This window comes from Notamacropus eugenii, chromosome 4, assembly GCF_028372415.1.
Source record: "Notamacropus eugenii isolate mMacEug1 chromosome 4, mMacEug1.pri_v2, whole genome shotgun sequence".
NCBI classification, from domain to species: domain Eukaryota; kingdom Metazoa; phylum Chordata; class Mammalia; order Diprotodontia; family Macropodidae; genus Notamacropus; species Notamacropus eugenii.
This window is the reverse complement of record NC_092875.1, coordinates 330,399,195-330,409,781: the sequence shown is the minus strand read 5'-3', so window position 1 is coordinate 330,409,781 and position 10,587 is coordinate 330,399,195.

Below are 10,587 nucleotides of genomic sequence, written 5' to 3'. Positions count from 1 at the left end.
AGAATTCGGTATCTTAATCAAAATTTTTTTTTACCTCATCCTTTCTCTTGTTCTAGGGATTTCAATATTCACAGTGATGACATTGAAAGTCAAGGACCTTAATTTCCATGACCCACATCTTCATTTATCCTGAGCTACCCACAAGGATGCTCTTGCCTTAAATCTCTCTCTTTCTCATAACTATGCTAGCCCATTAATCCTGAACTCTAAGATCCTCTTCTCTGTTCTTTTCTTTTTTCTGCTTTATTCATTGTAAATCCATTTTTCATCTTCTCTATAACTTGTAGTTCTATGAACAACTGCATTGGTTTCCTGTTCCCACCTCACTCACATCCCTTTGCATTCTTGCCCCCTTTTGACCAGTTCAACTATCCACCCACTTTGAATCCCTTGCCCTCTTTTTTTCTTACCATAGCTTATCCAATCTCATGGCTCTTTCTACACTCTTATTTACATGTTACTGAATGTTGTCTTTCACTTTACTGAGAAAATTGAGACCATCTACCATAATCATGCTTTTCTTTCCTACTCCATATTTCAAAGCCTCCGTTTATCATCCCATCTGCTTTTGTCCCAGACTCTGTTAAAGAGATAGTCCTTTTTCTTTGCAAAGCCAACATTTCTTTTTGTGCCTTGACTCCTAGAACTTCCGAAGTACTTTGATAATTTTTACTTTTTATCATTTCCTAATCCTCCCTCCTCACCCTGCTTTTTCAACCCTGTAATGTTCAATCACTGACTTCTTTCTCACTACCTATAAACATGTCCAGACCACACTCTTCTTTAAAAAACCCTTCATGACCATGTCCACCTCTAACACTACAAATCCTATGCATTTCTTCGTCTTTTGCAATCTGACTTCTGATCTCATCCATCACTAAAATTACTCTTTGAAAAGTTATCAGTGCTGTCTTAACTGCTGTATTATCTGATATTTTCCTAGTTGCTATCCTCTTTGATTTTCCCTGTATACTTTCTCTTCTTTTGCTCATTTGAAACTACCCTGGGGGTGGAGCCAAGATGGCTGAGTGAGAGCTATAACTCACCTAAGCCCTTGGACAAACTCCTTCTGATACCCCTGAAAGGAGAATCTGACCAAATTTTGGGAGTGTGGAATATAATGGGAGACAGACTGTGGCAGATTTGGAGCCTAGGAAAGACTGGAAGTTCCAATGGAAGTATCTGTTCTGTTGGGGGGAGCAGGGGGGAGGGTTTTGGGGGGGGAACCCACAGTACACAGCGCAACGTGGCCAGCACAGTGGAGCAGAAGGGCCCCAGGAAACCTGAGAGTAGCAGGCAGAACCAGCAGAGTGCCAGCTAAGGGTGGGAGACCAGCAGAGCCAAGCCAGTGAGTGCCACTGAGTGCCAGATATCAGTACAGCAGCTCCTGAGACTTTCAACCAGAGATTAAACATTAGTAAGTCACCTACTTGAACTTCTGGGGGCCAGGATGGCAGAATGATCAGTAAATGCTCTCTCCTCCCCCTTTGATGACCTTGAAAGAACCATAAAATATTTCCCCAGAATAACTCTGAATCAGTGGGAACAGCAGAAGGGGCAAATAGTCTTATAACACATGAGGCTAGGAAAATAGATAAGGGGGATTCCTCCTACTGTGGCAGAGGCAAATCAGAAGGACAGAAGACTCAGGGCAGAAACTGTGATGAGAAACTCTCATCTGGCAATCCTCAGCACCAGCAAAGGATCCCCAGGAGGGGTGGGAACTCACACTAGCATCTAGGCATGCCTCAGCTTTCCAGAGGAAATGGAAAGACAATAGGGCAGCTGGGGTCACACTCCCCTGAGCTTGCCTTTGCCTCAGCTCCGCTGAGGAGATCTCCCGTGACCAGACCACCTTTCCTACACACTTCACAAGCTAACCCCTGGGCTGAGTAGGGAAACAAAAAAAAAAAACCCTGCTCTTAGCTTTTTCACAAAAGTTGGCTCAACACTAAGTTCTGCAGCTTCTAACTGAAAGAACAAAAGCCACAACACAGAGAAAACCAGGAGAAACAATCAAAATTTCAAACAAAGCAAAAGCAGAAATAGATCTAATCAAAAGAGATAAGGATGGAAAATATATCCCAGTAAAAGGCACCATAGACAATGAAACGATATCATTAGTAAACATGTATGCTCCAAGTGGTATAGCATTCAATTCTTAGAGGAGACGCTGGGGGAGTTGAAGAAAGAAATTGACAGCAAAACTATACTAGTGGGGGACCTCAACCTCTCCCTCTCTGAACTCGATAAATCTAACCTCAAAATAAACAAGAAAGAGTTTAAGGAGGTAAATAAAACTATGGATAAGGTAGATATGATAGATCTCTTGAGAAAACTGAATGGGAATAAGAAGGAATATACCTTTTTCTCAGTGGCACATGGCACATTTACAAAAATTGACCATGTACTAGAACAAAAAAAAAATCACAATCCACTGCAAAAAGGCAGAGATAATCAATGCATCCTTCTCAGATTACAATACAAATTGTATGCAATAAAAGGCCACTGAAAGATACACCAAAAATCAATTGGAGACTAAATAATCTAATCCTAAAGAAGGAGTGGGTTAAAGAAGAAATCATAGAAACAATCAACAACTTCATTAAGAGAATGACAATAATGAGACAACCTACCAAATCTTATGGGATATTGCAAAAGCAGTTCTTAAGGGAAGTTTTAAATCTTTGAAAGCCTACGTCAATAAAATAGAGAAAGAGGAGATCAAAGATTAGGACAAGCAACTGAAAAAGCTAGAAAAAAACACATTGAAAATTCCCAAGAAAATACCAAATTAGATACACTGAAAACCAAAGGAGAGATTATTAAAATTGAAATTAAGAAAATTATTGAATTAATAAATAAAGCCAATAGTTGACGTTATGAAAAAACTAATAAAACTGATAAGCCTTTGGTCAATTTGATTAAAATAAAGAAAAAGAATCTGGATTACTAATATTAAAAATGAAAGAGGTGAAATCACCTCCAATGAAGAGGAAATTAAAACAATAATTAGAAATTATTTTGCCCAACTTTATGCCCACAAATTCGATAATCTAAAGGAGAGGGATGAGTTTTTTAATAAATACAAATTGCCCAGATTAATGGAAGAGGAAGTTCAATACTTAATGAAACCCATCTCAGAAAAAGAAATTGAATAAGTCATGAATAAACTCCCTAGGGAAAAAATCTCCAGGGCCAGATTGATTTACAAGTTAATTCTATCAAACATTTAAAGAAGAGTTAATTCAAATACCATATAGACTATTTATGAAAATTGGGGAAGAAGTCCTCCCAAATTCTTTCTATGATACAAGTATGGTTTTTATACCTAAACCAGGAAGAGACAAAACAAAGAAAGAAAATTATAGACCAGTTTCTCTATTGAATATGGATGCAAAAATTTTAAATAAGATTGTAGAATAAAGAATACAACATGTTATCATGGGAATAATACATTAAGATCAGGTAGAATTCATATCAGGAATGCAGGCCTGTTTCAATATTAGGAAAAGTATTAGCATTATCGATCATGTCAACAACAAAGCTCACAAAAACCACTTGATTATCTTAATAGGTGCAGAAAAAGCTTTCAACAAAAAACAACATCCATTCCCAGTAAAAACTCTGGAGAACTTAGGAAAAAAGGGAACTTTCCAAAAAATTATAAGGAATATCTTCCTAAAACCTTCAGCAAACATTATATGCAAGGGAAATAGCTAGATGTATTTTCAGTAAGATCAGGCGTGAAACAAAGGATGTCCATTATCACCACTATTATCCAATATGGTACTAGAAATGTTAGCTGTAGCAATTAGACAAGATGAAAAAATTGAAAGAATAAGAACAAGCAAAGAAGAAACAAAGTTATCACCCTTTGCAGATGATATGATGATTTACTTAGAGAATCCCAGAGATTCAAGTAAAAAACTACTTGAAATAATAAACAACTTTGGCAAAGTTGCAGGATACAAAATAAACCCGCACAGATCTTCCACATTCCTATGTATTAGCCACAAAGTCCAACAGCAAGATATAGAAAGAGAAATTCCATTTAAAGCTAGGGTAGACACTATAAAATACTTAGGAGTTTACCTGCCAAAACAAACCCAGGGATTATATGAACACAATTACAAGACACTTTTTGCACAAATAAAGTCAGATTTAAGTAAGTGGAAAAACATTAGTTGCTCATGGGTAGGCCGTGCTAATATAATAAAAATGACAATTCTACCCAAATTAATTTACTGATTTAGTGCCATACTAATTAAAGCATCAGATAATTATTTTCTAGAGCTGAATAAAATAATACCAAAATTCATCTGGAAGAACAAAAGTTCCAGAATATCAAAGGGCCTAATGAAAAGAAATGCTAGGGAAGGTGTCCTAGTGCTACCAGATGTCCAATTGTACTATAAAGCAGCAATTATCAAAACCACTTACTACTGGCTATGAAACAGAATGGTAGACAAATGCAATAGACTTGACACTGAAGACACAGTAGGCAAGAAATATAGCAACCTCCTGTTTGATAAGCCCAAGGACCCCAGCTTCTGGGATAATAACTTACTGTTCAGCAAAAATTGTTGGGAAAAATGGATAACAGTGTGGTGGAAACTGGGCAGAGACCCATGCCTGACACTGTATAAAAGAATAAAGTCCAAATGGGTACAAAATCTAGGTATAAAGATTGATACAATGGAGGAGCAAGAAATAGTGTATTTATCAGATTTACGGAGAAGGGAAGAATTTTTGAGTAAAGAAGAGATAGAAAGCATTATGAATTGCAAGATGGATAACTTTGATTACATTAAACTGAAAAGTTTTTGCACAACTACATCCAATGCAACCAAAATTTGGAGGGATATAGTAAATTGGGAAAGAATTTTTACAGCTAATCTTGAGGATAAAGGCCTCATTTCTGGAATATATAGAGTACTCAGTAAAATGTACAACAATACAAGTCTTTCCTCAATTGAAGAAATTAAAGATATCTATAATCATATTAAAAAATGCTCTAAATCACTTGATTAGAGAGATGCAAATCAAAACAACTCTGAGGTACGATATCACACCTATAAGATTGGCAAACATGACAAAACAGGAAAATGATAAATGTCGGAGTAGATGTGGGAGAGTTGGAACACATTCATTGTTGGTGGAGCTCTGAGCTCATCCAACCATTCTGGAGAGCTGTTTGAAACTATTCGCAAAAGGCTACAAAAATGTGCATACCCTTTGACCTAGCAATATTGCTTCTAGGACTGTATCCCCAAGAGATCATAAAAATGGGAAAGGGTCCCACATGTACAAAATCATGTATAACAGTACTCTTTGTAGCTGCCAAAAACTGGAGGTCAAGGGGATGCCCATCAATTGGGGAATGGCTGAATAAGTTGTGGTATATGAATGTAATGAAGTACTATTGTGCCATAAGAAATGATGAGCAAGAAGACTTCAGAGAGGCCTGGAAGGACTTATGTGAGCTGATGCTGAGTGAAAGGAGCAGAACCAGGAGAATTTTGCGCACAGCAGCGACCACTGTGTGTCAGAGTTTTTGCTGGTAGACTTGGAACTTTGTAATAACTCAAGAACTTAAAAATTAATAATAATTCCCAATGGTTTTCTAAGGCAAAATGCCTTCTACACTCAGAGAAAGAACTATGAAATTCATTTGCAGAATGTAACAGATCATGTTTGTATATTTGTGTGTGTGTGTGTTTGTGTGTGTATTATGTTTTGGTGTGTTATATGATTTCCATTTATTTTAGTTCGTCTACACAGCATGACTATAGTGAAAACATATTCGATAGGAAAGTATATGTAGGGACTATGAAGAATTGTATGGCGTTTTGGGGAGGGAAGGGGGTAGTGGGGCATAGGAGGAGGTGTAAAAATCTAAGTTTTTTGGTAGTGATTGTAGAACATTAAAAAAAAAAGAAATTAATTTAAAAAAAAGTAACTACCATGTCTTGTTTCTCCTCTTCTACCTTTCTTCTGTCAGCTTTCCTTGTTAGATCATCATCCATTTTCCACATCTATTTACCATTGGTATTTCCTAATGTTCTAACCTATGCTTTCCAGTGGTCATCTCATCAGCTTCCATAAATCGTTTTAATGATGAATTCTATGTAAACTTGTCCAAAATTGGAAAAGAAACAAAGGAGTGCCCCACTAAATTCTAATCTCTTTCCTAAACTTCACTCACACATTGTCTAATGTCTGTTAGAAGTCCCATTAACATCTCAAACTCATCTCCAAAATAGAAATGATTACCTTATTCGGGAACCATGTGAACACAATTACAAAACACTCTTCAAACAAATGGTCAGATCTAAATAATTCCTTAGTGACCCAAGCAACGCTTTAGCCATGAACCATGAACACGAAATGTTAAATGAATATTTTTGTAACTTGCCCACCATCACAGATCTAGAAGGTTAACAGAGTAGGATGTCTAAATGAGATTTTATGACCTCAAGTTCCATGCTCCTTCTGTTCCATCATACTCCCTTTACTATAACCATCAGATTTTTTTAAGGCAAGTAGGTGGTTCAGAGAATAGAGTGCCAGACTGGGAGTCAGGGAGTTTTTTCTTCCTGAATTAGAATCTGATCTCACACACTACCTGTGTGACCCTGGACCAGTTACAACCCAGTTTTCCTCAGTTTTCTCATCCATAAAATGATCTGTCTAAGGAAAGAGCAAACCTTTCCAGTATTTTTTGCCAAGAAACCACAAATGAGATCGCAAAGAGTTGGAAATGACTGAAAAACAATAAAACAAAAAATGTTTACAATAGTAGAGCTACTCCTATATTCTCCAGTTCAGAAGGTTTGGCCATCTTCCCCGGGTTCTACTTCAAATTATATTGAATGACATCTAATCAGATTCACAATGATGTTCCTTTTATGAATTGAAAAATATGTTTTCAAATATGGTTCATTAGAACATAGATTTTCAATTGGAGGATCATAGTTTTATAGCTAGAAAGGACCTTATAAACCTTCTGATCCAACTTCTTTATTTTGCAGATGAGGAAACAGAGATCTACAATGTAAAAGTGACTCCTAAGATCAAACTGGAAGTAGAAGAAACAAGGTTAGTTTTGTCTCTAATCGAGTCTTCTGAAATCAATTTCAGAGCTCCTACAACTGCATCAATGTGAATCTTGAGAATAGCTATGATAATGGTAACTCTTACTGAATCTATCTTAATTCTACTGACTTTTCTCTGTTGATTATTTTCTATTTATCCTGTTTATAGCTTGTTTGTACATTGGTGTTTATATATTGTCATATATTATTTATATATTTTCTCCTCATTAGACTGTGAGTTCCAAAAGGGCTGGGATTGTCTTTTGTCTATATTTATATCTCCATCTACTACTGGGCTCATAATGGGCACTTAATATGTATTATCCAACTGAATGAATAAAGTACTTATTGGTTGCTAAACAATTTTTAGAAATGACCTCCTTCAGTCTTTGAGAGTACAAAGTAGATAGAACAGAATTATTATTTCCGATATTTATGTATGAGGAAACTGAGGTTCCCAGAGATTAAGTTGTTTAACATCAGTTAAGGAGTCAGTGAAATTGACTTGAACCCAAGGCTGCTATCTCCCAGTCCAGTATTATTTCAACCAGTACAGACTCTCTCTGAATAAAAGAGGTTTTACTAAATCAAAATTACTTTCACACCAGTCATTTATTTGGCGATGAAGCTCAAAAGTCAGTCATGGGTGCTCTGAGGAGAAATGTGCAGAAGGTGAGATTCATGTATCATGGATAGCAAGGCCATGGAGTCTTGCATTTCTGAGGTTCCTATTGTTCCACAATGAGGTAGAAGGAAATGAGCTGTATAATGCCAGCCCCACCTCATTGGCTTTCATTACTGAGCAATTCAAATGAGCAGACTTTTCTAGGGCAGTCTGCTTCTGGGGATGAAAAGAGGAACATTTTTAAGAGATATAGAAGACCAGACTTGCCCATTTTCCTGTCTTTATTCAGCAAAGTGCTAAGCACTCAGTTTAAAATTGTTTGATGGTATGTTAAAAAGCCTTAAATTTTTTTTATGACTTGGAATTTTTATCCACAAGAAGAGTGAAGAATTGAGTAATTATCCAGTTAAATGAATCAGTGTAGACAACTGATCCAGAAGATATGGCTTTCCTCTCCCTGAAAAAAATTTTAGTTGTATTAAAATTGAAAAAGTATCCATAATATGTATGGCTATTTATGAAAAACTTTGGAATTTATGATCCCACAAAATGTATTTCCCTATGAATCAAAATATCTTCATTTTGTGATCACTCTTGGTGAGATCAGCTTGTTTCTGCTTTTTTGTCCCATTTCTTTTTGTGAAGGAGGTAAGAAGGATAAGATGCAAAATTTTTGAGAACTGTGGAAGAACACTCCATGCTCTTAACATTTCAAGTAATATTTAGCATAAAAGAAGCAGCTAAGTGGTATAGTGGATAGATCAGTAGACTAGGAGCCAAGAATGCCTGAGTTCAAATCCAACCTCATACACTTATTAGCTATGTGACCCTGGGGAAAGTAAGACCCTTAATCACTCTCGGCTTCAGTTTTCTATCTTGTAAAAGGAGGGTAATAATAACACTTCATTCCCCAGGCTATTGTGAGCATAAAATGAAAAACCTAAACAGATTTTTAAATCTTAAAACTCTATACAAATGCTATCTGTAATTATTAATTATTATTAGACATGCAGAATAAATTAAATAATCAGTTTAGAAGGTATTTCTGAAACATTCAGGCTTTGAGAACACATCTTTGCTAGCTTGGAAAAAGAGAGAGAAGGAAAAAAGACAACTGCAGAACTCTATGCACCTATTTATTTTGCTTCCCCTAAATCCAAGAAAGCTGAAGATTTTTCCTAATTCTTATACATTATTCCAAGTCTAGATAGATTTCATTTGTACATGGACAGATTACCTTTTATAAACTGTGCTCATCATTCTAAAGTATCATCTATACCCTTTTTTAAGGGCTAAAATGTTTCAGTGATGGGAAAGTTGTTCCAACTCTGTGATACAGAATGCCAAGAGGGAAATAAGGATGAATTTTAGTCTGTTCTTTTGAAAACATCCTATTACTGTTGCCACTATTGTTATAATCACCATCATCATTGACCCAAAGCAGATCAAGAGTTCTTAACTTAGAGTCTATGAACATTGCTAGCACACTTACAGACAAAAAGGCATAACTGCCTTTCAATATAATTGGTTTCCTTTGTGATTTTATGCATTTATTGGAGACATTTAAAAACATTATTCTGAAAAGGGGTCCATAGGCTTCACCTGATTGCCAAAGGGATTCATGGCACCAAAAAAGGTTAAAAGCTCTTCTAAAGCACTTAATAAGTGATTATTGATTGATTGTCATCTTCATCTTTATCATCACCCTTAGTTCCTAGCAGAGTGCATTGTAGACAGTAGTCATTTCTTGTAACCCATGTTTCAAAACAGCCTGGATTTTTGTCTCTGCAATTTCCTGGATCTTTCAGGTGCCAGACAAAGATAGGAAATGCAGGGCAGGAGTCAAATTGCCAGATCCATTGTCATTAATACTTCTCTGTAGTCAGGACTTTTAAAACAAAGAAATTGCCTACATTATATCATGTAAACCAGACAAAATACAGAGCGAGACAGAGACAGAGAAAGAGGAAAAGCAATAGAGAGACAGAAAGGCAGAAAGAGAAAGATTGAGAGACACAAATACACAGAGAGAGATAGACAAGGGGGAAGAGAGAGAGACAGAGAGAGAGAGAGAGAGAGAGAGAGAGAGAGAGAGAGAGAGAGAGAGAGAGAGAGAGAGAGAGAGAGAGAGAGAGGGAGGGAGAGAGAGAGAGAGAGGGAGAGAGAGAGAGATCATTAAGCTTGCAGGGATGGGGAACCTGCAGCCTTGAGGTCATATATTGTCCTCTAGGTCCTCAGATGTGTTCCTTTGATTGAATCCAAACTTCAGAGAACAAATCCCCTTAATAAAAAGACTTACTCTCTAAAACTTGGACTCAGTCAAAAGACTTCTAGATCCCAAGGATCCAGAAGGCCACATGTGACCTCGAGTCAATAGGTTCCCTACCCCTGATTAGAGGGGTATATAGGAGGAGGGTCACGCCACAAGAAGGCCTTCCTCCCAGAGTATCTAAGAGTGACTTTGAATGAATGTCAATTTCTCTTCTAAACAACAACCCTGAGGCTCCTGCCCCTCCCAGAGTGATTTATCTCTTTATTTTTTTTCTATTAAAGGGGCCATGCCCCACTACTTTTTAAAGAAGGCTATTCAATGAATGGGCATTACCTCACTTTTAAGTGTGTACCTGAAGAGTCCTTAGCATAAAAGGCCAAGGTCTCCCATTGCATCTTGGGCCATCTCCAGCTCAAGAGGAGAAAGTGAGGCTTGTGACCTTGCCCAGCTCTCCCTTACTCAAAACAAAGTGTAAGTCAAGTCATCTTTTCTCTGATGTCATGGTCCTCTTCAAAAATGAAGGACGAACACAACAACAATGAGAGTTGGAACTGGAGGCTTTTGAAATGCTGATAAGGACATGGCTGAGTAGA